This window comes from Phacochoerus africanus, chromosome 2 (genome assembly GCF_016906955.1).
Source record: "Phacochoerus africanus isolate WHEZ1 chromosome 2, ROS_Pafr_v1, whole genome shotgun sequence".
NCBI classification, from domain to species: Eukaryota; Metazoa; Chordata; class Mammalia; order Artiodactyla; family Suidae; genus Phacochoerus; species Phacochoerus africanus.
Genome location: NC_062545.1, coordinates 55,094,340 through 55,122,153, shown reverse-complemented (window position 1 = coordinate 55,122,153; position 27,814 = coordinate 55,094,340). Strand labels below are relative to the sequence as shown.

Sequence of the window (27,814 nt, the reverse complement as noted above, 5' to 3'; positions counted from 1 at the left end):
ATGTCTAACTAAGAAATGGTAGAAATTATTCTGGTTGTGTATGCATTGACCCAGCCAAACATTCCTTATATCACCGAAATAATTTTCAGGATGATTAAAGTACAATTGTGGATACTTACAAAGGCTGTCACAGTAACAGCCAATGAATTTATTATTTAAAAATTATTTTTTCTAGCTTTAAAATACTCTGATCAATTGGTGACAATAATAACCTGTACTCAGAGCACATCTTTAAAACCTCAAAGATAGAGTAAATTTGCATGGCTCCCAGATGAAAGGGCAGCCTTCTTGTTTCTATTTCCTTGACTAGCTCCCTACTAGAACACAAAGGGAATTAGAGTGTCAAAGGAAATGATCTTAATAGACAGGGAAAGTTTTATGCATCATACTTAATGGAGCAAGAAATTTATCACTGAGGATGTGCCTACTGAACCAAAAAGAAAATTCATATGAAAAAAAGAGATATGAAAACTACAAGAGACATAAGAACAAAAAAAACAACTTGTATGGAGCTCATGTGGACTTTGTGGGATCCTGGCCTATCATGAAGGGTCTGAGCTCTGGGATCTTTGTCTGATAAGAAGCATGTGAAGACTGTAATGATGAGAGAAGCCAGTCAGTGTAGAAAAATGTTGCTTCCTAAACACTGTGACCATCTGCTGGCCAAATGGCAAGATATACTTTGTTCCATGGATGGGAACAGTTTGGAATAAGGTTAAGCTGGGAACAGATGCTAGAAGTCTTTCTTCAGGAACTAATATTCAAGGAAAAAAGTATTAGCCAGAATCAAACTTTAAAAATTAGGCTTAATAAAGGCAGCCTAAAACTCTATGACCAGTAGCTAGCAATATTACTCGAATGGCACTTCTGAAAGGTTTCCAGTATTATAGTCCTTACCACTGAGAACAGACTCAGTTATGGCAACAACTAAGGTGAGTGAAACAGGCTTTAACAGATAACAGAAAATGTGTGATGTACATTGTGTTATTTTAAAAATAGATGTGGTAGAGTTCCTACTGTGGTGTAGTGGGTTAATGATCCTACTGCAGTGGCTCGGGTCACTGCGGAGGTATGGGTTACATCCTTGGTCCAGTGCAGTGGGTTAAAGGATCTAGTGTTGCTGCAGCTGTGCAATAGGTCGCAGCTTCAACTCGGATTCAATCCCTGGCCCAGGAACTTCCATATACCACAGGTATGGCCATAAAAAAAAAAAAATCAACAAAAAGTAGATGTTGTTTTTCTGCTTTGTGCATAATATATATTTTTAAATACTATAAGTTATGTTTTAAATTATTTACATAATAATGTAAAAGTAGAATTTATAACTCTAAAAAAGTCATCCAGAAAGTGCTGCATTATGAAGCGGTGCCCCTGTGATTTCTGAGAAGTCTGGGGTTACAGCAAGACCTAGACACCCATTCCCCTAGTCACTAAAGAGGGGTTCTGCTTTAAGCCTCAGGGTGGATCCTTCAATCACAAACATTCTAAAGGTAAAAGGTACTGTAGCCATAATCTACTCAAATCCTATTGTTTTAACTGAAATAAAAACTAAGGTTCAAAGTTATCACATTAATTTGCCCACAGAACCAAAACTAAGGTTCAGTTTCCTAATTCTTATGTTGAGGTGGGTTCTATTACATTAGTCCAAAGTTCTATTACATGAAAAACCCTCATCCAGTCATAGCTCTCACCACACTTCCCTGTCATCCTAGTCTCCAGCTCCCAGCACAGAACATGGCACACAGAAAGTACTCACTAAATATTTAGTCCGAGAACGAATAGTCAAGTTCATGTTCTTGTGTGTGCACTTGCTGGGCCACAAAAACATGTATTTTTATGGAAATTGCCAAGGGTTTCTACAAAATGATTCTGCTCCTTGCTTCTCCCACCAAAAATGTGTGAAGGTGTCTGGCTCCCTGCATTTTCCCCAACAATGGCTCTTGTCAAGCTTTTAAGTTTTGTCATTGAGATATAAAAAATGTATTTACATGTCTAATATTGTTTTTGTTTGATTATGGGAAAGGAGCAGTTTTTTCTTCTGCTTTTGAGCAGTTTATTTCCTTTTTAAATGAATTGTCTATTCCTATCTCCTGCCCTTTTTTATTATTGAGTTGTTTATTTCTTAGCCACAATTTAAAGATTTCTTTTATGTTAAACAAAGTAGCTCTTTTTTCCTGTCAAATGAGTTGCAAATGCTATTTCTCTATACTTTATTTTTACTGCCTTTACTATAATTTTTTTGATGCATATGTTTAAAATATCACTGAATCTGTCAATGTTTCTTTTATGAGGTAGGCTTTTATATCATATTTTAAAAGACCTTCCCATGCAAGATTATTTTTAAGATCAACAATATTTTTCTAGTGTGTTTATAGTTTAAAATTTCATATTGATTTTCCAGAAATATATTTTGATGGCGGGGTAGAGATCTAGCCAACTAAATATTTTGTAACTCTTCAATTATTTAAAAGTGCAGTTACTGGAGTTCCCTTTGTGGTGCGGCAGAAATGAATCCAACAGTATTCTTGAGGATGTGGGTTCGATCCCTGGCCTTGCTCAGTGGGTTGGGGATCCAGTGTTGCTGTGATCTGTGGTGTAGGTTGCAGATGCGGCTCAGATCCCACGTAGCTATGGCTATGGCATAGGCCAGCAGCTGTAGCTCTGATTCCACCCCTAGCCTGGGAACTTCCATATTCTGCGGGTGTGTCCCTAAAAAGCAAAAAAAAAAAGAAAAAGAAAAAGAAACAAGAAAAGTGCACTTACCTTAAAAGTAGCTATGATTAGGTCAGTGGTCAATGTTTCCAACATAGTTTTGTATAGGGGACTTCAAGTTTGGTGTCAGCCTGTTCATATAATGTTATAGATAGTGTCACTTGCTTCCTTTCAACAGCTGACTGTTCTGTCTCTTCACACATCAATTGCCAAGCTGCATGCACACATGCTCTTGAACTCTACTTAAGTCAGGAAATATGGGTTCTAATCTAAGATCTACCTGCTTGTGTGATTTTAGGCAAATATCTTAACCTTTCAGAGTTGTGATTCCTGTTTTCATAAAATAAGATGACAACCTCCAAGATTTTTCCAGAAATCAAATGCAGCCATCCTATAATGGCTTCCAGCTTTCACTTCACATTTACAGATACCATAAATAATCCACAGCTGGATAGCCTGTAGAATCTGAAAATTATTCAAAGTGTACTCATCCCCTATATTCCTTATGCCCCAAAGAGCTTTTAATTTTGATGTTCCCTCTGCCTAAAATGTTTTTTCTTATAATCATCTGCATTTTTCTTGGCTCCCCTTCCCTCAGGTCTCTACTCAAATGCAACTCTGACAGAGAAGCATTCACTTGCTATCTCAATAACATAGGAAGCTCCACTCCCAAATCATTATTCTTTTTACTTTTCAGATAGAACTTTTACTATCTGACATATTAAATATTTATGTATCGTTATATCCCCAAATAGTATGTGTATCAGTCAATGTTTACTGCAGCAACAAATGGCCCCAGCACTCCAGTGGCCTGTAAAATGAAACATTTATCACTTGCTTATGTCACATGATGGCTATGGGTAGGCTTCAGCATTATTTAGTTCTCCTGAGCAGATCCAGGCTCAGCTAGGCTGGCTTCTTCAGGATTTGAGTTGCAAATCTATTCCTTCTTGAAATTCCCTAGTGGCCTAGTGGTTAAAGATCTGATATTTTCATTGCCATGGCTTTGAGCACTGTGATGGTGTGAGTCTGATCCCTGACTCAAGAATTTCTGCATGCCATCGGTGTGGAAAAAAAAAAAAAAGGAAGGAGAAGAAAAGCTGTTCCTTCTCTAGGATAAACTGTTCTTGTGGTGAAGGGCAGGAATATAAAAGGAAACAGAGCCAAGGCAGGAAATTTCATTTAAAAATTCTGCTTAGATGTGACAGTCACATCTGCTCAAATTCCATTAGCCAAAGCATGTCATGTAGCCAAGCACAAAGTCAAAAAGTCAAGTAGAACATATGCTCTTCTCATAGGATCAAGGCCAAGTCACATGACCATAAATGGGGATCTAATTAGATACAATAATCCTATTCTTAAGAACAATAATCCAATCTACCAAAAAATATACATTCCATGACTTGGTTCTTTTTCTGTAGTAACCTTAAGGCCTAGAAGAGCAGGCATTCAATAAACATTATTTGATGGATTAGCTCCATTCTCTCTGCTAGAAAAAACCCTCCCCAACCCCAGCCTCTCCTTCGTGATCATGGCTTTGTTGTGTCAAAGAGAAATGACATGGACTGAATAATCTTTTATAGTCCTTGCAGGCTAGTGATTGTGGGCTAATGGAAGACATTTTCAGCTTTGTAATGAAATGCCTGTAGTTTATTTGGCCTCCTTAAACAATGTGCTTTTCTCACAAATTGCAGCATCAGTATTGACATACTGCTTACTTCATGTTGGGGCCACAGTGGCACTGCAGACCTGGTGCGCCATGGCCACGGCCAGCTACCACCCATGCCTGCCCTGCACCTCTCCTGCTCGACACCGGTCTCTTCTGAGACAGGGTGGAAAGCAGACACTGTCTGGTTGGGCAGAAAAAACTTTGCTCTTCTCTCCCTCAGGGATGGAGAACAGCTTTTTAGATAAATTATCTTAGAGGAATTCAAACTGAAATATGTGAAATATCTAAATAATTATGTTGCCCTTTCCCTGAGTTACTAAGCCTGGGTATCAGGAGTGGCTAGGAGCTTGTGTTCTGGAGTCCAACAGACTGGCTTTAAATTCCTGATATATTTTTTAGTGGGTTGATTTGGGCTTTGTTACTTCCCTCCCTAAGCCTCAGTTTTTAAATGTTTAAATGTATAAACTTACAACAGTAATGGGGCATTATGTGAATTCAAAAAGCAATGTTTTAAAGTATTTAGCATAATACCGGCACACAGCAAGCACTTAATAAATGACCTCTATTATTTCCCAGAGTACTTGAATATGTAGTGACTCTTACCCGTGAGGAGAAAAAGAGAAGTGAAATATGTAATATGCTCAATGCCATACATTAAGGGTGGAAGCTCAGGCTTCTTATCATTCCTCTGTTCTCTGGATACAGACAATAGGACAGACAGAACTGTATTAAAACATGTATCCAGGGTTCCCATTGTGGCTCAGCAGGTTACAAACCTGACTAGTATCCATGAGGATGCAGGTTCGATCCCTGGCCTGACTTAGTGGGTGAAGGATCCACCGTGGCCGGGAGCTGTGATGTAGGTCTCAGACGCAGCTTGGATCCTGCATTGCTGTGGTGTAGGCTGGCAGCTACAGCTCGGATTCGACCCATGGCCTGGGAACTTCCTCAAGCTGCAGATGCAGGCCTAAGAAAACAACAACGACAAAAACATGTATCCAGTTCATATTATAAACGTGAAGTGTGAGGCATCCATCTTCTGCCCACCCTCCAGGGCTGTTTCCCAGAGTAGATCCACTGGAGCACTGGTTTCTGAGGTTGTTAATAGTTGTTCCAGGAGAAAGGGTCTGTGATCAAACAAGTCTAATGCTAGATTTAAAAGGTTGAGCCGTGTTCCTTTTTTGCATAGCCTTAGCATGCTAATTTTCATTCTGAACCTCAATGGGGAAATGCAGAATACAGTAGTTTCCATTTTTATTTGATCACCAAACCTTGCCTCCCTTATCCTTGCTCCACAAGGAGAGAGCCTTCTGCCGGACACCCTTTGTGAACCACTCCAAGGCCAAGCTTAAAATGGAATCTAACAAAACACTGATGCAAAACAACAACAACAGCAAAAAGAAAACTTAGAGGGCACCCTGGTGGCTGGATGTATTAAACAAGTGCAAAAATCAAATAAGTAGATAAAAACTCTATAGACTCTGAGAAAAATTAGATTAGTAAGGTCATTTTGCAGAGTGGGAAGTTGGGTGATATTTCTACATGAGGAGATTGAGTGGAACCAAGGGATGTTAACTTCATTCTGTGTGGCTTTAACATTGGACAACAATGTCATCAGACTCCCAATGACATAGGTGGTTATTCTAGATTTGCATCCCTCATATTCTTGGCCATAATGATGGTTCATATTTTAAATCTGGCAGCTTATCTAATTATGCTTTTTCCTATCCTTCAAATCCTCTTAGCTCCTGGCATTTTGCCCTTCAGATTGCATTAGTTCAATACTCTGATGTTATAGAAACCAGACTCTATTTGTGGTTGTAGAGTCGGTGTCACCAATGACTTAATGGAGATTCCCCGAGGACACACTCACTGTCTAATGAAGCATAGGCCTCTGTGTTCATGAAAATAAAACAGCTGCAGATTTCTTTCTTTTTCTAGTTTCAGTTTCTTTCATATAATATTCTCATGTTGTCTCTGAAAGAAATGAAGAATTTATAAATAGCTAGATGCCTAAGTCAAAAATATGAAACTTCTTGGTATTTTAAAGTCTATCAACAGCAAAAGCCTTTTAACTAATTGAGGTTATATTATTCCAATTGATTCTCTCAACATCCAGCTAAGCAGTCAGTTAGTCAAGGCATTGTAGCCCCACCTGACACTGAGTTTTAGAGAAATAGAGTGAGTTCCATGGTAATTATATCTTCAAATTCTTTTCTCATGAGTACATGAGGAAGTTATTTTTTTTTATTAATGGGTGTTTCTTTCAGAATTTATGTTCTTTAAAAGTATCACAGTCCCACAAACCCTGAGAGAACCAAGTATGAATGTCATTGTGAGCCAGTCATATGTCTTTTTTTTACTAAGGAGAGTGAGTTTGCACAGCATTTGCAAGCAGGATATTTTTAGTGGGTCACAAGCAGAAGTGGTTAAGTGGCTCCCAAATTATGCTGTAATCTAGAATCTATCTCAAACTCCATATCCATTTATCCAGGTGTCTGCTGGATATTTCCACTGAGATCTTTCAGAGGCACCTCAAACACATGTCAGGTATTTAACTCAATAGCCCTCTCCCCCTCCCATCACCTCCTTTTGTGGCCTTGGATTTAGCATCCACCTTGAAGTCTTGACTTTTCCCTCTTCCTTACCCTAATGTCAGATTAATACCCAATATCCATTCCTTTCTCCAGTCTCTGTTGTCCATCCTTTTACTCACCACCCACATCGTGCTTATCCCCTGCCACTACTTTGAGGATAATCTCACTGCTTTCATTCTTGTCTTCTTCCAACTTTCCACACACTGATGACTGCTAGAGAGACTTATTTAAAAACAAATGGGATCATACGTTAACTTGCTTAAAAGTCCTCATTGACTCCTTGTCCTCTCCTAGTGGGAGAAAGTCCTAGCTCCTTAGCACGGCTCATAATTATTGTACCAGGAACCCTGAAATATTTGTAATTGGGTACATATACAAGGTTGTTTCTTACCTTTATGCCAATCTTTGCTTATGATCTTCTCTCTGCTTGTAATGAGCTCTGCTCTCATCCCTTCCTTTCATTTACCTCTTTTTTTTTAAGACTCCACCATTTTAAAGATCTGTTCAGGCGTCATGAGGTCTGGAAACCTTCCCTGGCTGCCTTTCTTCCCCAATCCACCCAGATCAGATTAGGCTTTTCTCCTGATTACCCTTTTGGAAATCACAAATGTTATGCTTGCTGCATTATGGAATAATCTGATGTGTGCCAGTCTCCCCCACTGATCTGGGATTACTTGTAGGGAAGGACTGAATCTTAAAAAATTTTTGCTTCTCAACATCTGGCACAGTACTTGGCAGAAAGTAGGCACTCCACGCATATTCCCAAATTGAATAATCATTCAAAGACATCAGTCACTTTCAGGAAATGTTTCTGTAAATGTGTATGAGAAATCATTTATTGGCAACAACATGACTAGCAAAAAAAAAAAAAAAATCCCACTGAAAGACAGTTGATATGTGGGCATATTTGGGAAGGATTCTAACAATTTCTGTGATATTGGAAGGCTCCAGATCTGTGTTATGATTCTCTCTATAAAAAACTGAATTGTAGTATGACAACCAATGCAGAGGAAGTTTCTGAGCACTGGAGAGAAACAGTTAAATGGTCTGTGCATCTGCAATAAAGTTGCAAATGTCTGCTTTCCTCTGCCTCAATCAACTTGGGTACCAGGTAAAGAAGAGAAAGAAGTCTTACTCTTCTCTACTCTTTTTTTTTTTTTTTTTTTCATTCTCTCCCCCGCCCCTTCCTACTCCTCAAGCGCACCTCTGTTGGATGTGGGAGCAGGGAACTTGCGATTTTCTCACAGGTCCAATCCATTAAAGGGTCTTACCTCTGAATATCCTCATTGTATGTGACAGTTTGAGAACATTTTTCTGGCAAGGAGAGAATAAGACCCTTTTATATAAGTGTTACTCATGCTCTAAAATGTCATACTTGTCCTTTTAGCTGTTAACTTCTTTTTTGTCTGTGTGGTGTATTTTCCACTTTAAAGAAGCATTTATTAAGCCCATGCTGTTCCTCCAGCCATGTGAGGGATGCAAAAGAAATGCAGGGCTCTGGCTCTGTCCTCAAGGACCCCAGACATTGTGGGTGGGGAGAAAACACAAACAAGCACAGGCATCAAATGTGCTATATATAATCAAGCATGTGAGCCTCTCCTTTGGTCCCTGTCATCAGAATGTAGTCTTTCCCTTGGCTGTATTAAACTGTGGAACCTCAAACGCTGACCCATGTACAAAAAAAGAATAGGGGGCAAATAATTGTTGCTAAGTTTCTGTTTCTAAGTAATATTTATATGAAAATTCAAATTATTGTGCCCCACCACTTCCATTTGTCTATATCAGGGTAGGGCTACAATTCTCAAAGACATATATGTACCAGTCATAGTCCCATCTTAGGTACACAGCAAGTAGTTCTTATTCTGCAGCTTCTAGTTTAGCACTAGAGATGTCTCGTGCCTCTGTCAAATGTTACATCTCTGTAATGTGTTTATCATTTGCCTTTTAGTCTTTGTACAGCTTAACTATTACTGAGATGCTGGGTGTTTTTTTTTTTTTGTTTATTTGTTTTTTTGGTTTTTGTTTTTTAAAACCAGTGTTCATTATAACAATGGGGTTGGTCAGAGTAGCCTCTACTGTGCCTCTTTCTTCTGAGTCTCCACCTTATCCCATTTACTTTTTCTAGATGCAAATTGCCTCCCTGCCCATACATCTTCAGTGATTCCCCATGGTTCACCATGTCAGGTCCTCCAGTCTTATGGCCACAGTGGCCTCTGTCCAGACCCCATCTACCTCTTGGATTTTATCTCCCTCTCCGTGCTCTTGAACTCATTGCATGCTCAAGCCCAACTGTCCTGCAGACCTGCTCATTCCTTACTGCCATCCTTACTTTGCTTTTGCTGTTCTCCTCTGCTAAGACACCTCCCTCCTACTGACCATGCAGCACAGTGGAGGAAGAGATTGGACATTGTGTGGTGCAGGGGGTTATCTCAGTTTTATTTCCTCAAAAATTCAAAGTTCTTTGTAGACAGATGCTATATCTTAGCCATCTTTGTATTTTTCCAGAAAATTGATCATAGTTTCATAAGCTCTAAAACTACTGGCTGAAACTTGGAGAGGGTTTTTGTTTGTTTGGTTTTGGTTTTTCAGTATTTTGGTTTTTGGTTTTTGCTGTGCACACAGCATGTGGAAGTTCCAGGGCCTGAGATTGAATGTACACCACAGCAACGACCCAAGCCAACGCAGTGACAATGCCAGATCCTTAACCTACTGAGCCACCAGCAAACTCCTTCCTTAATTTTTCATAGCTATAGACTATTCCTGGAAAATTTTAAAAACAAATGAAATGAGTTCAGTTATTTCAATCTTAAAGATCTGTAATATTAGAGTCATGATTAAGAGTAATCTTTGGGGCCTGATTGATTTAAAATCTGAGCTCCAACATTTGCTTGGTGTATAAGCCTGTGCAACTTATTTCCTGTCTCTGTGACTCAGTTTCTTCATCTGTCAAATTTGAAGTGGGGTAGTAATGAATGATGCCCTCCTCATGGGATTGTTACGAGGATTAAGTAAGTTAGAACATGTAAATCCACTTAGAGAAATGCCTGGCACAATAAAAACTTTCTAAGTGTTACTTATGATTATTATTAACATTTCGGTTGCTTCTTCTGTGTTGGTAGTTAAAACACAAAAGACTTAATGAGGTTAGGTTGTGAACAGTTGAGTAGGTTGGTGGGTATAATTCCTCTTTGGTTTTTCCTCTTCTGCTGTTTTTCCTTTCCTCCTGTTCTTTTGTGTGAATCTGGATCTCTCCAGAGACTTTCTCCATTTCTCCCTGGATAACCTACACCCCTACAACTTGTTCTGTTGGAAGGACAATTGATTAGTCTTTAGAACTGTGCCACTTATGATTAGGAAATTCTATCCCTTACTTAGATGTTAGCTCTTAACTTCCTCTTTTGTTATGGTCCAGATTTCGTAGTGATTGGCTGATATGCTTGATATTCTGCTTATTTCCTTGGTTATATTTATCTCCTTATATAAGAGAATGTGTAAAAGGAACTGTTTGAGTCTCAGTCTTGGCCGAGACCTCAGGGCAAGTGATAGCACACTCCAAAGCGAGGTGCCTAGCCACTGGGAGGACTCACAAAAGGAGGCGGTGGTCAAAAAGCAGATTTTTTACAACTCTTAGAAGAACACTCACTGTTAGCCTTTAAAAAATTAGGACAATAAAATAAGCTTTAAGAATAGGGGAGGGCTTGTGGAGAGAACTGTAGCAGGATGGGATTCTCAGTTTTGCCTCTACTCTCTGCAATAGGCATGAAGGGGGAAGACTGATCCCTCACACTAAGCCTTGGGCAAGGAAATTGACCAGATCCACTCAGATTGTCTGGGCCTGGAGCATCCCAGGGGACTGGTGTCTGGCTCACACCTTAAGAGATCTGAAGGGAGTGGGACTCTGGCAGTCTGCTCTGATAGCAGAGTGAATAAATGAGAAAATTGCCTTGGTACAACGTAAGCTTCCAGAGTTTATTGGAGTCAAGATGTATGAGTGTCTCCCTGGGTCAGATATGGGCATAAATGAGAGATAGGGGGTGACTTTTATTAGATCTAGTTCAAGATAGCTGCTTAAAGGGAGAGGAGGCCTGAGCAGGCAGGGGCTGAGAGGATGCACAGTGCTAAGGAAGGACATTAGCGACCAAAGTAGAGAGGCAGTGTTTAATCAAGGGGGTGGTAAATGAGAGAGCTTCAGAAATGTGTCCCCAAGCTGGATCCCTTAAGTGCCTTCTGAGATTAAGGGTAAATTTTAAATACTTACCTGGCCCAGGGAGCACTTGCTCCAGACAAGGCCAGTCTAATCCTATATTTGCTGACCTATAAGGGCAGAAAGCATGGAGAGTGAGAAGAGGGAAGAGGGGAAATACTAAGGCAGAGATGGCAAGGAGAAGCAATTCCTGCCCTTTCCTATGCTAGTTGCTTCCCTGTAGCTGGTTTAAGTTTGCCCTAGAACAGAGAATTTAACCTTGGTTGAAGACCAGTTTTTCACTACACTGAGCTGGAGAAAATAATTATTGAAATGATATAGTTTTTTAAAAGTTTTACTAAAGATATCAGAGGACATGTAATTATCTGAAGATGACCAGAAGACCTCTGGAATCTGTCTGCATTTTCATCCAAAGGGACAGGGAGGAACTTGGCTTCAGGAGTGAACAGCCAAGACACCAGCAGAGCTGCTTTTGGATTGAAACACTTGAGCTCCACTTAAAATATGTTAAGATTGCATTTGCTTTATCAAAGATCCAGTTTTTTCCTCTTTTCTATTCTGTCTTCTTTTTGATGACTTTCACCATAAGGGATTGAAATAAAAATGTCTTTATCAACTTTAAGTAGTTAGGTCAGTATGTAAAAGAATGCTATGACTGAACATTAATTATTTTCATCTAAGGGAAAGCATAAAAGAAGTTTAATTAAAGCTTTTGGGTTTTTAGGTTAAGAATGAAAGTGACACAGCTATTGACCATCAGTTGAATTATATAAAGAAGTAAAAAATTAATTTGGTTCTTTAAAATTTTTCAGAATAAATTTAAATTTATGGAAAGGTTGCCTAGATAGTACAGAGAGTTCCTATATACCCCACACTTAATTTCATCTATTATTGATATTTAATATTAGTACAGTACATTAGTCAAAATTAATAAATCATTATTAATGACCAACAATTAATAAATATACTCTTATTAACTAAAGTCCATATTTTAAATATTTTAACTAAAGTACTTAGTTTTTATCTAATATTCCTTTTCTGTTTCATGAGCCCATCCAGCATATCACATTCCATTCCATAGTCATGTCTGCTTAGGATCCTCTTGATTTTGACAGTTTCACAGATTTCTCCTTGTTTTTGATGATCTTGACACTTTTGAGGAATACTGATCAGGTAGCTTATGGAATGTCCCTCAATTGGGACTTTTCTAATACTTTTCTTATGATTAGTTTGGTGTTACGAGTTTCTGGGAGGAAGACCACAGAGATATGGTGTCATTCACATAATATCATACAAAGGATATATATTATCAGTATGTCTTGTCACTGTTGATATTAACTTTGATCATCTGGCTGAGGTAGTGTTTTTCAGGTTTTTCCAATGCAAATTATTCTTTCTCCTCTCGTTCTATACTGTAGTCTTTGGGACGAAGTTACTATGCATAGCCCACACCTAAAGGACTGGGGTGTTATGCTCCTTTAGCATAACTATAAACTCTGCACTTGAAATTTTTCCATTCTCCTCTTAAGCCAATCATTTATTTATATTGATACGGACTCATGGTTATTGATTTTATGCTTCTGATTGCAATCAAAAACTATGTTGTTTATTTTGCTCTAAACTGTTCCAGCTTTGACCATTAGGAACTCTTCCAGTTGGCTCCCACGTTCCTTTTAAATAGCCTCATCATTGGGAGCTTCTTATTTTTGAAAACTTCCTTGCTTTCTTGTACTACAGATGCTCCAGGCTCATATAAACATTACCTGCCCAAATCTTAGAATCAGCCATTCTCTAAGGAGCCCTAGTTGCTTTAATTGGAGAATGGTATTAGAAACCAAGATGTGGGTGCTAGATGTGCTTCTTTCTACTGGAATAATTTGGTTCTTTTTAAGTAAATTTGGTATTAATTCAATAAATATTTATTTGGTAGAATTTGCCTGTGAAGTCATCTGGTCCTGGACTTTTGTTTGTAGGGAGTTTTTTTTTTTTAAATAGCATATTATGTTTCACTTCTAGTGTCAAGAAATATTTGTTGACTATCCACTAGTGTGAATATAGTATTATGCACTAGAGAAGTGGAATTTGAGATTTTTCTGACCCACCGCCTACACAGCTAGAATTGCAAAGTCCATCTATCTAACCCATTTTCATTTTCCAATTAAAAATGCTAAGTGATAGGAAAGAAGTAGAAAAGGGAAAAGTAGACAAGTTTTGGTAGACTCTTTGCCTGCAACATATACAGGTGGCTTGTCATTTACTTGATTAAAATTGTGGAATCATATACATGGTTTTTGTTATAAAACTCAACTTGTTAGCTATTGACTTAAAAATAACCAAGCCATTCTGTTAACATATGTGGATGCTGTGTTGTGACTCATCTTAACAGCTCATGTGACAAGCAGCAAATCACCTACGAAGATCATGTATGAAGCACATTAAATGGGAGGGAAGGGAGTCACTTGAACACTGTATTCCAGCTACTTGGGCCCACCCACCACAGGAGTGCTGCACTTGAGTGACATTTGTATCTCAGTGAGAGAGTGCTGAATCTGAGTCCTAAGTAAACTCCGATCACTTTCAGTTGTAGATTATGCACATTGTAGTAACCCTTAATAACTACCTCAGTAGGTTAATAAATATGACAAAGAAAAATACTGCTCCTTCTAAACTAGAGAGTCATTCTCTAGAAGACTGATAACCATACAAACCACTAACATTGGTTGAGTGCTTTATGTGCCAGGCATATTTTAAGAACTTCCTCTCTATTAATTTATTTATCTTTACAACAGTCTTATGCAATAAGTACTTTTACTATTCCTATTTTCCAGTTGGGAAATTTAGGCCCTAATGAGGGTTAAGGTAATTTGTCCAAGGTCACATAGATGAAAGTGACAAAACATATCCTCTAAGTCCCCATCCTCTAAACCCCCACCCTCATCTACTACTCCATGCAGGTGAGTGAATTGTGCACAGTAAGTGAATTGTGCATGGTGGTGAGGGTGAAAGGGAAAGTGGCAGCTACATGGGCAAAGGGGCAGACAAAGCAGTGTTCATTGGCTTGTGTTTGAAAAAGATTTGGTACAGTGTCTATAATAAAAACTCTTCATCTCTGGTACAAAGTCATCAGCCAAGTGCACGTTGTGTACTAAAGTTTGTGTGTAAAGAATTTTTTTTGGTGGGATTCAAAGATGCATTAAGTTGCACATGTAGGTCAATGCATTAAAGCACAGACCTAGTGTGTTCAGGATTCAGGAGCCCAGGGTATGAGAAAACCTGAGAAATTTCAGCACCAACAAGGTGCTAGAATTTTGAGGAATCCCTGGAATTCTTCAGGCTTTGCTGCAACTCAAGATTCATAGAAGTGTGTATAGCCTTTAGTCAGTGATAAAATATATCTGTGAATACGTATGCCATGTGTACACACACACAATAAATAAAAGACTTGTTAGTATGGGTATGTTCATGGCCCTTCAAAGCAAACTTTTTTTTTTTTTCCCACTGTACAGCAAGGGGGTCAGGTTATCCTTACATGTATACATTACAGTTACATTTTTTCCCCCACCCTTTCTTCTGTTGCAACATGAGTATCTAGACAAAGTTCTCAATGCTATTCAGCAGGATCTCCTTGTAAATCTATTCTAAGTGGTGTCTGATAAGCCCAAGCTCCCGATCCCTCCCACTCCCTCCCCCTCCCATCAGGCAGCCACAAGTCTCTTCTCCAAGCTCATGATTTTCTTTTCTGAGGAGATGTTCATTTGTGCTGGATATTAGATTCCAGTTATAAGTGATATCATATGGTATTTGTCTTTGTCTTTCTGGCTCATTTCACTCAGTATGAGATTCTCTAGCTCCATCCATGTTGCTGCAAATGGCATTATGTCATTCTTTTTTATGGCTGAGTAGTATCCCATTGTGTATATATACCACATCTTCCGAATCCAGTCATCTGTCGATGGACATTTGGGTTGTTTCCATGTCTTGGCTATTGTGAATAGTGCTGCAATGAACATGCGGGTGCACGTGTCTCTTTGAAGTAGAGTTTTGTCCGGATAGATGCCCAAGAGTGGGATTGCGGGGTCATATGGAAGTTCTATGGATAGATTTCTAAGGTATCTCCAAACTGTTCTCCATAGTAGCTGTACCAGTTTACAAATTCCCACCAACAGTGTAGGAGGGTTCCCTTTTCTCCACAGCCCCTTCAGCACTTGTTATTTGTGGATTTATTAATGATGGCCATTCTGACTGGTGTGAGGTGATATCTCATGGTAGTTTTGATTTGCATTTCTCTTATAACCAGCGATGTTGAGCATTTTTTCATGTGTTTGTTGGCCATCTGTATATCTTCTTTGGAGAACAGTCTATTCAGGTCTTTTGCCCATTTTTCCATTGATTGATTGGTTTTTTTGCTGTTGGGTTGTATAAGTTGTTTATATATTCTAGAGATTAAGCCCTTGTCAGTTGCATCATTTGAAACTATTTTCTCCCATTCTGTGAGCTGTCTTTTTGTTTTCTTTTTGGTTTCCTTTGCTGTGCAAAAACTTTTCAGTTTGATGAGGTCCCATGGGTTTATTTTTGCTCTAATTTCTATTGCTTTGGGAGACTGACCTGAGAAAATATTCATGATGTTGATGTCAGAGAGTGTTTTGCCTATGTTTTCTTCTAGGAGTTTGATGGTGTCCTGTCGTATATTTAAGTCTTTCAGCCATTTGGAGTTTATTTTTGTGCATGGTGTGAGGGTGTGTTCTAGTTTCATTGCTTTGCATGCAGCTGTCCAGGTTTCCCAGCAATGCTTGCTGAATAGACTTTCTTTTTCCCATTTGATGTTCTTGCCTCCCTTGTCAAAGATTAATTGACCATAGGTGTCAGGGTTTATTTCCGGATTCTCTGTTCTGTTCCGTTGGTCTGTCTGTCTGTTTTGATACCAGTACCACACTATTTTGATGACTGTGGCTTTGTAGTATTTCTTGAAGCCTGGGAGAGTTATGCCTCCTGCTTGGCTTTTGTTTCTCAGGATTGCTTTGGCGATTCTGGGTCTTTTGTGGTTCCATAGAAATGTTTGGATTGTTTGTTCTAGTTCTGTGAAAAATGTCCTGGGTCATTTGATAGGGCTTGCATTGAATCTGTAGATTGCTTTGGGTAGTATGGCCATTTTTACAATATTGATTTTCCCAATCCAGGAACATGGACTACCTTTCCATTTCTTTCCATCTTCTTTGATTTCTTTGATGAAAGTTTTATAGTTCTCGGCATATAGGTCCTTTACTTCCTTGGTCAGGTGTATTCCGAGGTATTTGATTTTGTGAGGTGCAATTTTAAAAGGTATCGTATTTTTGTATTCCTTTTCTAATATTTCATTGCTGGTATACAGAAATGCAACAGACTTCTGAATGTTAATCTTATATCCTGCTACTTTGCTGAATTGATTAATCAGTTCAAGTAAAAGCAAACTTTTTTATAATTTGAGGGTCAGACTATATTCTCATGATTCCTGACATTACTGATTTAAATCAGTAGGAGGTGGTGAACAAGCCTGTTCTGTCCAGAGGAGGAGATAGGCAAGCAATGAGCAATGATTCTCAAGTATGATAAGCCTATGACAGTCATAGGCAGAAGAGGGGTTAGGGAATATTGAGACAAACACCCGCCTCAATCTTGGAGAAATAAGGAAGGCTTCCCAAAGGAAAAGATGCCTAAGGATGGAAAGCTCAGAGGGAGTTGGACAAAAGAGAAAGTGATGAAAATAGGAGAGGAGGTCTGGGAGAAAAGAAGAGAGCTAAGGCTCCAAAAGGAAGTCATAGCACATAAACAAAGGCCCAGAGAGGTTGAGGTGGTCTCTTCAGGGTGGCTGGGATACAGAGGATGAGGGAGGATGATGAAGGTGAAGCAGCAGAGGTCAGGTCTTGAAGGCATTTGAAATTTGTTTTAACCCAAAAGCCGAGATATCAAAGTACTGCAAAGGACAGTGATATGACCTAAATTGCAGTCTAGAGGTCTCCCTGGCTCCTGTGGGTGGCAGGGCACAAACCTAGAGGCAAGGGAGCCCCAAGGAGATTGATGCAGCAATCAGAGCAAGCAACTGCATCATGATGGGAAAAGAAGAGAAGAGATGAATTTGGGAGGTATTTTGAATACAGAATTGACAGAACATAATTGTGGCTGGAAAGAATGTGAAGGAAAGGAAGGATTAAGGAGGACCCCAAGTTTCTAACTTAGTTGAAGGCTGAAGTAGAAAAGGCAAAATTGTTTAATAATTTAGTATAGAATCACTATCAATTTTTGCTTGGAACAGATACCTTTCTTCTGTTACTTTTTCTGTGCTGTATGTAGTAAAGAGTAATCGATCATGAGTTAGTGTAAAAAAATCTTATATTTAGATCTTGTCTTAGCTAAATGAAAAACTGACTTTTGGGGGCAAGGGATAAAAACCAAAGAATAACATTCCTTATAAATTAGTTCCCATTGTGGTGCAGCAGAAATGAATCTGGCTAGGAACCATGAGATTGCAGGTTTGATCCCTGGCCTTGCTCAGTGGGTTAAGGATCCGGAGTTGCCGTGAGCTGTGATGTAGGTCGCAGATGCAGTTCGGATCTCGTGTTGCTGTGGCATAGGCTGGTAGCTCCGATTAGACCCCTAGCCTGGGAACCTCCATATGCCGCGGGTGTGGCCCTAAAAAAAATTCCTTATGAAATATTAATAAGCAATAAAAAATAAAGGAAATCATCATGTTGATGACATATTTGAATAATGGTATATTTCAAAGGCATATTCATAGAACACAAAATTACTTTAGAGAAAACAAAAGCTAAGGGATTGTCACAGCATATTAAGGGAAGTAAGTCATACAGAGAAAGACAGATATCATATAATATCCCTTTTATGTGGAATGTAATAAAAATGATACATAATAACTTATTTATAAAACAGACACAAACTCACAGATTTCAAAATCAAATTTAAGATTACCATAGAGGAAAATGGGGGGGGATAAATTAGGAGGATGGGAATAATATATTCACACTACTGTATATAAAATTGATAACCAACAAAGACCTACTCAATAGCACAGGGAAATCTACTCAATGTTTTGTAATAATCTAGACAGGGAAAAAAGAATGGATATATGTATATGTGTAACTGATTCACTTTGCTGTACACCTGAAACCAGTACAACAATGTAAGTCAACTATACTCCCCCAATTTTTTTTTAAAGTCAAGGGAGGGAGGTATTTTTTTCCAACACATTTGTCCCAAAGACAGCTGACAATATGGTAATGTTGTAATAACATGTAATGTTGCATGTAATAAGCAAACCTCTTTATTGAGATGCTACAGAGCTGTCCTGGATGCTGGGTCCTGCAAACAGCATTTCTAGGAAGTTGTTGATTGTGATTTCAGAATCCAGGAGCACTCTGGGAGAGACAATAAACAAATTCTGAAGGTACTGATGTGAAAATTAGAGGAAAACACCTGAAGGAAATCATGGTGAAAATAGCGATTGATCAGGGTTTCAGAGATTGTTTGCTAATTCATCTTTCTGAATAGAAGAGAAGATGAAGACTCTCAAGGGGCCACTTCAGTGAGCACTTTCAGGGAGATGAGATAAGGTGCTTATTGAAGCAAGCAACAAAGAGAAGCACCAGAATAATCTGGATAGAAACCGTTCATTGAACTGAATCATGGAATTTAAAATTGAACTACACTTAGTATGTGAAAAATAATTGAATTTGGAACCCTGCCGGGTGTTGATGATTCTAGTCAAAGTATTTAAAATTTTCTCTCCTGAATTAAAGGAAAAACACTTTTCCATTTTGAGGACTGAACATATCCAACCATGAAAGCTAAAACAAAAAGCCCTAAAAGTTCCTGGTAAACTTCCATAGGGTCATTTCACTTAGTTAAGTACTTTCCCATTTAGCAAGATGGTGTTTTGGAAATGGTTCTCCTCCCCTAGGACTCAAGAGCCCAGAACTGTGATTCAGCTGCTGCCACGTCTCCATCCATCATTCATTTCCATGGGCTCCCATTTCCTTGTCTATCAAATGAGGAGTTTGGATGGGGCTTTCTCTGAGTTCTCAAGCTCCAAAATTCTGAAGCTAGAGCATATTTGAATAAATGACCTTTTCTGTGTGGTGTTCACTTGGGATGAGATGAGAGGTATACATGGGGACTCTAAATCTTGGCTCTGCCATGTACCAGCTGGTGAGCTTGGACAAGTTGTTTAATCCCTTTACCTTTAGTGACTTCCCTTCAGAAAGAGACATGGTACTTTTTTTAAAAAAAAATTTTTATTGGAATATCATTGACTTACAATGTTGTGTTTCAACTGTACAGCAAAATGAATCATTTATATAAAATGTTTTTCCTAAAGTTATTAATAAAGTTTAATTGAGGTAATGTTTGCAAACCCTTCACAGTTCTTAACAAATATTTGACCTTTAAAAATGGAAGTTGTTTTTATCATTATTGTTATTTCAGACAACGATCATGAAAATGGTGGCATGGCCAAAAAAGCCAGAAGGACGAAGGAGGATTTTCCAGGTTAACTTTCCAAAGTTGAAAGCCATCAGCAAACGATTCCTTAGTCATCTGAAAGTGACTCGAATCATAGGTCTCTTTGAGCTGGGCTTCCTAGAAATCCAGTTTTCTTCTCTCTGGATTTGAAGCCTTACGTCTGAAATTCCAGTACACTGGGCTAATCACCATGAAAAAGAAGAGAGGTTTTGCTAGCTCACTTAAATTCATTCCTTCTGCCATAACAACTCTGTATATGGGACTATTCCGTTTCTTTCACTGGTAATCTGGGGAAAAGGGTAAGAGAGCCATTGTGAACTCTAGATTGTTCTCATCTGCAAAATGTATGCCTTGGATAAGAGAGATTTATAGGACAGTTAGAACTTAGAGTCCATTCTACTTCACAGCCTGGCTCACCGGAAGCCTAGCTTCATTGCTCCTTTCTGGTCACTGACTGAGGCCCCACTGATGGGTTTTCCTCTTCCAGTTTCCTTGGGAATGCTGGGAGGAAGAGAAGACCTCCAAACTATTGAGAAGAATCTTCAGTAAAACTGATCTCTTGACAAAGAGTATGTGTGTGTGCACTCGCTCACACTCACTGCTGACCATCCTGCTGATGCTCTTTATGGACAGGGAATAAGCAGCTCTTTCCTCCTTACCTGGCTGTTATCCTCTTATGCAGAGATCCTTCATCAATGCTGGGAAATAATTGATGCTTTACTGTGTGTGATCACGGTAGACATTTCCCTTTAGTTGGTTGAGTCTTCTGTGTAATTCTCATTCCCATCTCTCCCAAGCCTCTTCTTTCTTTCAGAGCCTACCTCTTGCATTTATTACATTGTTTTCGTGGTTTCACAGTTTTATTGAAGCTGTGCCTTTCATAGAGTTCTGTGTTTAATACTTTTGGAAGGGAATAAAGTATCAGTGTCCCACACAAATGCAAATCTGTGAGGGAGATTGGGTCCTTCAACACAAGACTAAGTTCATTTTCTCAATGTAGAAATAATACTTAAAGCCAATTATTGGACTTACTTCAGGAGCAGTAAAGGGAAACAAAGGAAATTTCAGGTGTAGTGACTTAATTAAGGAAATTATGGGATCCTAGTAAACAGCACTGATCATATTGTCACTTAGGGAGTTAGTTTTTGCTTGTATTTTGGTGTGTGTAGAAAATAGGTCTTTTCTTTGGAAGGTACCACTATAATCTAAGCCTAGAGATGTCAAATATAGTTTCTGAGAGGAAGAATAATAATGAGTTGTCATGAAAATTTTTAATCATATTCTTTGTCTTTACAATGAGTAATTTATTTTCCCCTTCTGCATATTTAGAAACTCTTACAATTGCTTGGACAGTTCCTTCTGAAACAAGCTTTCCTTTTTTTCCCCAGCCAGCCCCCGTGGGTTCACCTTTACAGCGTCTGAAACTAGGACATGAGGTAAGACGTGTAAATGTTTCTTCACTGGGAGAATATTTATTGTTTTCAGTTTGCCCTCTAGCACTCAAATATTAGTTCATAAAATAGTTGTTGGAAATGTTTAACTTATTCAATATATTTGTTAAAACTATTTTTCCTCGTTCAGGCACTTTCAAGAGAAAGTGGGACTTTGGAAAAAGTCCACAACTGAATGAGAATGAAAGATATATTTTTAACTTAATCCATTTATTTTAACACAAAGTGGTAGGTACTTCTGTCTGAACCCCAGACCTTCTGCTCAAAATATCAGTTTGAGTACAAGAGTTCATCCTCCTCTTTTACCTTCCACCCCCCCTTACTAAATTCCATTGAAATAACAGGAATATTTCTTTAAAAAGTAATTCATAATAACACTCTAAAACAGAAAAGGTGCCACCAATGGGCTGGACATTTTTGACACATTTCTGGAGAAATCAGAGCAGAGAAAATTACAGCCTGATACACCAGAAGTTTTGTGGCCAGAGGAAAAAAGCATAGCAGTTCATTCCAAACTTCAAAAAAAAGAGAAAGAAATGAAGAGGGGGAAAAAGGGAAGAGGGGAAGGAAAGGCATAAGCAACCCCACTCAAGACTAAAATACTACTAGAATTAGGCAGAGGTGGTGATTCCCCAGCCTGCATCTCTATCGCCCATTATTTAGCCTTGAAGAAAACTTGCTCATCAAAATGCCTTGTCCCATCACACAAAGCATATGTGAGCCCATCTTGTCAAAAGAAGGATCCATTAAGAAAATAGATTATTAATCTTTGAAAAACCCTTTCCAGCCATTTGTACTAAGCAACAAAGTCCTTTATCCAATATGATTTAATCACCAAAGATCTCCAAACATTTAAAGGAAATCCACAGCATGAAAAAGGAGCACCAAGGTGAACAAACAGAACAGTTGGCCTTGGAGAAAGCAAAGAGAATTCTGGTACCAGAAGTTAACTTCTTAAAAAGTCTATTCCCTGAAAAACCCAAGAGGCTGCTGTGTTAATAAAAACACAGTGCTTTTTTAGAAAGGAGCAGTAGAGAAAAAAAGTTTTGAAAAATATGTATGTAATTGTTGAATTAAGAAGTAATCACTGGATTGAATAAATTATTAAATGCACACATCTGACTACTTATCTGTGATCTAGTAATATGGATGATGGAATAGACAAAATTTCCCATAGCATAGCACACAATGTCTTAGAGGTAGGATTTCTGAGTGACAGCAGATAGGAGAACATAATCAAAGAGATAAAAGAAGAAACCGTCTTTGTTTTCCGTCTTCAGTCTTCAGTCTACCAGGTGCCAAACAGCATCAGAAAAAATTCCTTTGTAGGGGTATCCCATTGAAAAATCCATAACCCCAAGGATAAAGAGAAAATAATAAAAGCAGAGAGAAAAAAATCAGATTACCTGTAGGAGAATAGAACCAGACTGACTTGAGATTTCTTGTCACTAACAGTGGATGCTAAAGAGATTTGAGCAAAATTTTCAAAATTCTTAAGGTGAAGATTTTGAATAAAAAATTTTAGAAGTTCCCTGGTGTTTCAGTGGGTTAAGGATCTGTTGTTGTCACTGCTGTGGCTCTGGTTAATACTGTGGTGTGGGTTTGATCCCTGGCCCAGGAATTTCCATATGGCATGAGCACAGCCAAAAAAAAAAAAAAAATGTATACCACAAATTTATTTTCAAACATATTTGCAGGCAAATAAGGACTTAGAAAGTTTACTATGCATATATCCTACACTTTAAATATTAATTTGTCAAGAAAGGAGTATAATCAAATAAAACAAGCATCTCATGGTGAGGGGAGTGTGGGGTTTAAGAAATATTGATAGCTACTGTCACTCAGAATAGAGAAAATAGCAATCCATTTAAAGAATTCACTAGGTCTTGATTCTTGGAAGCTTCTCCTATGAGTGGGAAAGTTTTATTGATATGGAGTTCTCATTTAAGGGTTTTTCCATAATATTTGATTCTACAGGGAATAATGTTTACATGTTTCATTGTACATGCCATTTGGAGTTTCATTTTTTAAATAATCCTACAGATTGAGCACAGAAGACATATTTATGTAAGAGAATGTAGAGATAGCTTGAAAGATAAGTGGATAGATAGATGATAGATATAGATAGATTTGTAGATTATTATGAACTTTAGAAGAGTAAAAATAAAGATACAGCTAAAAAATATTTGGGAATTTGACTGAGAAAGAGGAGAAAGGAAGATTAATGTGACAGCTTTTTCAAGTTTCATTGCAGAAGATCAATAGATAATGTTTAAAGTTTATAAATCCAGAAATAGAAGTATATAAACAATAAAGAGAACCAAGTCAGAGGAAAAGGTTAACAAGGATTCCATCTGTGGAAGTGGAGCAGAGGAGCTGTCATAAGAAAACAAAAAGTCTTATACTTTATATCATGCTTTCTCTACTGTCTTAAATTTCTTACTGTGTCCATAGAATAACTCTGATTAAAACTAAGTTATGAAAATAGAAGAAAGTATATAAATATGAATTTACAGTTAATCCATCTTTTAGCTGTGGAAAAGGGCAAATTCGCTTGATCATCTGCATGTATTTTTCAATGCATTTAGAAACATGAAAGCATTAAAAACACTTCACCTGTTTACAAAAGATCTAAAGAACTTAGCTTTTACATTAAACTTGATTTTGAATTATTAAGTAATATAAATAAGTTAATGTATCTCATTGTTTGTCAAAAATACAAGAGAAAACAGTTTATTTCTTAGTGATTTAAGTCTATTGAAATAAAATGACTCTGTTAATTCTAAGTATTTGCTGAATTCCTGCTGGGCACTAAGTCTGTGTGAAGTAAAAAGTAAAGTAGAAAGATATTTTCTGATAATAAATACATGAATGTGTGGAAACCATCATATAATTATTTTTTATTTTATTGTATTTTTAATGTTTTTTTTAGGGCTGCACCCACAGCATATGGAGGTTTCCAGGCTGGGGGTCGAATCGGAGCTATAGCTGCTGCCCTGCACCACAGCCACAGCAACACAGGATCTGAGCTGTGTCTGTGACCTACACCACAGCTCACGGCAACACTGGATCCTTAACTCACTGAGCAAGACCAGGGATCGAACCTGCATCCTCATGGATGCTAGTCAGATTCGTTAACTGCTGAGCCACAACAGGAATTCCATAATTATATTTTTAAATGGTTATTGTGTGTATCCCAGTGGGAGAAAATATTGATCCTTTTCTAAGTTCTTGGGTCTAATAAATGAACCAGTGGTCATTGCCTGTGATCTCCATGAGAAATATTCATATTCTATACAGTAGAAACTTGCTAACATCCTGAAGCACCATATTTGGAGAGAGGGCTAGATGAACAGTTTTTCCAAAGAGAAAAAAAATAGTCCATAAAGATATCAAGTGGAAAGAAGTGTAGCATTTGTATTTTACAAAACCTTCCCATTATCCATGGAAGTGGTTGTTAAAAACCAACTGCACAAAAGACTAAAAGAGTATTTGCTTTTTTGAAAAAGAAATATAGAGGTACCAGTGAGAGGGGAAATCTGTCATCTAGAAACAACTGATTTTAATAAAGTAAAAATTCTTACCTAAATCAAGAATATATATTCTTTTATATCACTTTGTAGCCAAATTTTCCAAAATGCCAGAAGGGGTAACAAAGAAGTAACCAGTTGGAAGCTGAGGACTGGCAAAGTTCAAGACAAAAATGGTAAGTTTTATTTTAATATAGAGGAAGTTTATTTAGAAAAATCAGTGATTGCTAATATTGGAGTCCAATGAGAAAAAGTATGTAAATAGTACCTGAGAAATTACATTTCTTGAAAATCTGCTCTATTTTTTTTTTACATTCATTTAACAGCTATTTATTGGGTTCTTACTACATATTGGGCACTATACTAGGTGGAAGTTACATATCAATGAATTTTGTTTTTATTTATTTATTTATCTTTTTGCCTTTTTTTTTCCTTGGGCTGCTCCCTTGGCATATGGAGGTTCCCAGGCTAGGGGTCTAATGGGAGCTGTTGCCACAGGCCTGTACCACAGCCATAGCAACACAGGATCCGAGCCGCATTTGCAACCTACACAACAACTCACAGCAATGCCAAATCCTCAACCCACTGAGCAAGGCCAGGGATCAAACCCACAACCTCATTGTTCCTAGTCGGATTCGTCAACCACTGAGCCACGACGGGAACTCCGAATTTTGTTTTTATTTAAATTTGTGATGAAGATACACCTAATAGTTATTTTGGTCATAATGTTACCTCTTATTGAAGAGATTGTCTTTTCTCCATTGTATAGTCTTGCCTACTTTGTCATAGATTAATTGACCATATGTGTGTGGGTTCATTTCTAGGCTCTCTATTCAGTTCCGTTGATCTATGTGTCTGTTTTTGTGTCAGCACCATACTATTTTGATTACTGTAGCTTTGTAATATAGTCTGAAGTCAGGGTGTGTGATTCCTCCTGCTCTGTTGTTTTATCACAAGATTGCTTTGGTTATTTGGGGTCTTTTCTGGTTCCATATAAATTTTAGGATTATTTGTTCAAGTTCTATGTAAATGTCATGAGTATTTTGATAGTGATTACATTAAATCTAGATCATTTGGGTAATATGGGAATTTTAACATTATTAATTCTTCCAGTCATGAACATATGATATCTTTCCATTTATTTGAATCATCTTCAATTTTCCTCATCAGTCATAGCTTTCAGAGTACAAGCCTTTCACTTTCTTGGTTAAAGTTACTCCTACATGGAGTTCCCTTTGTGGTTCAGTGGTAATGAACCTGACTAGTAATGAAGATGTGGGTTTGATCCCTGGCCTTGCTCAGTGAGTTAAGGATCCAGTGTTGCTGTGAACTGTGGTGAAGGTCACAGACGTGGCTCAGATCCTGTGTTTCTGTGACTGTGGGATAGGCCAGCAGCTGCAGCTCTGATTTGACCCCTAGCCTGGGAACTTCCGTATGCCATGGGTGCGGCCTGTGTGTGCACGCATGCACAGATACACACACATGCACAGTGGCTATTCCTAGGTATTTTACTCCTTTGATGTGATTTTTAAATGGGATCATTTCTTGATTTCTCTTTCAGATAGTTCATTATTAGTGTATGGAAATGCAACATATTTCTGTATGTTAATCTTGTATCCTACACCTTTATTGAATTAAGTTGTTAATTCTAGTAGTTTTGGGGGGAGTCTTTAGGTATTATGTCATCTGAAAATGATGACAGTTTTACTTCCCTCCAATTTGGATAGCTTTTATCTCTTTTTCTTATCTGATTGCTGTGGCTAGGACTTCCAGTGCCATGTTAAATAAAAGCAGCAAGAGTGGACATTCTTGTCTTGTTCCTGATCTTAGAGGAAAAGATTTCAGCTTTTCACCACTGAGTATGATGTTAGCTATATATAAAATAAAAACTTATAGGGGTATAATGTTTAGCACAGAGAATATAGGCAATATTTTATAACAATTTTATAGGGACTATAACCTGTAAAAATATTGATCACTATATTGTACACCTGAAACTAATATAATATTGTGAGTAAGCTATACTTCAATTAAAAAAAAAATAGCAACGTGAAGAAGCAGATCATCCACAACAGAATAAAGTCATTATATATATATGTGGGGAAAAAATGTTACCTCTTTACTTAATAGATAATTATATCTTTATTGAAAACAAACAATAAAGTTGATTCAGTGTCTGAGATTCAAATGATATCACTGAGGGAAATTTTTCAGTAGTTGAAAATGACTGACAGCATCATAACTTATGACAGCATCCTTCACCTGTTGGCACTTACCCGGAGTTTCAAAAACTCTATCTCCAATGTGTCATCAACATCTGTTAAGGAGCTTGACTTGCAAAGCTAAACTGGCTAATATAAATGAGTATTTTTAGAAGATAATTCTTAAAAAAAAGTACGGCATTGTTAAGAACAACACCAGGCTTTGGTACTAGAGTGCTAGGTTAGAATCCTAAGCTCTCTGTCTTAAATTTTTTTTACATCCAAAATGGATTAGTAACACTTCGTACTTCCTAGGATAACTATGGAAATCAAAAAGAGTTAAAATTAAATATTGCCTGCCACATAGTACTCAATAAGTGTTAGCTATTAAATAAGACAATTGGAAAGACGTAAGTTCCAAAATGTACAGGCAATAACAGAGATGGAAGGTCACACAGGGAAAAAACATCTATAAGGACAGGAAGTTCCTGAAGAACAGTATAATTTAGGTAATAGTTCTGATGGACAGAGGCTGAAAGTGGTGATGGAGATAGTGTGTACCAGGGAGACTGTAGTCCAGTGACACAACAGGGCTTCTCTGCAGTATTGAAATAGGTCGTGATGGCTACATGGACCTGAAACAGGTGTTTTTCATTCATCTAACTCCCTACTCATAATGCTGACATAGGCCTCCTGACAAATATTATAGAAAATTGCTGAAAACTTAAAAACAACAACAGAACTTCTAAAATGCACTTTGTGAATTCAGAGTTAGTGCCAGTCACTTAGTATAAAATAACCATCTCTCTAGATCTTCTGGGGGCTTATATTCGGTTTCATACATGCTTTCTGGTCATTTGTTTCGGTATATCTGTAAAATGCGGAAAAAGAAAGTGCTGACCCTTTTATCTAGATACCTAGAACCCAGAGTTCCAGTGG

General features: G+C 37.9%; 1 long non-coding RNA gene and 1 other non-coding gene across 2 annotated transcripts in view; one reads left to right on the top strand and one right to left on the bottom strand.

Annotated features, from left to right (window-relative positions):
- The window catches only part of LOC125121022 (uncharacterized), a 110,236-nt gene extending 85,391 nt beyond the window's left edge, over positions 1-24,845 (top strand). Inside the window, exons 2-3 of the long non-coding RNA XR_007133376.1 lie at positions 21,082-21,129; positions 24,768-24,845. This is a non-coding gene — a long non-coding RNA (uncharacterized LOC125121022). The remainder of the gene's footprint in view (positions 1-21,081; positions 21,130-24,767) is intronic.
- On the bottom strand, positions 21,034-21,159 carry LOC125121710 (small nucleolar RNA SNORD22). Its single transcript, XR_007133579.1, has one exon. It is a non-coding gene; the product is annotated as a small nucleolar RNA SNORD22 (small nucleolar RNA).
- Positions 24,846-27,814: the final 2,969 nt, after the last annotated feature.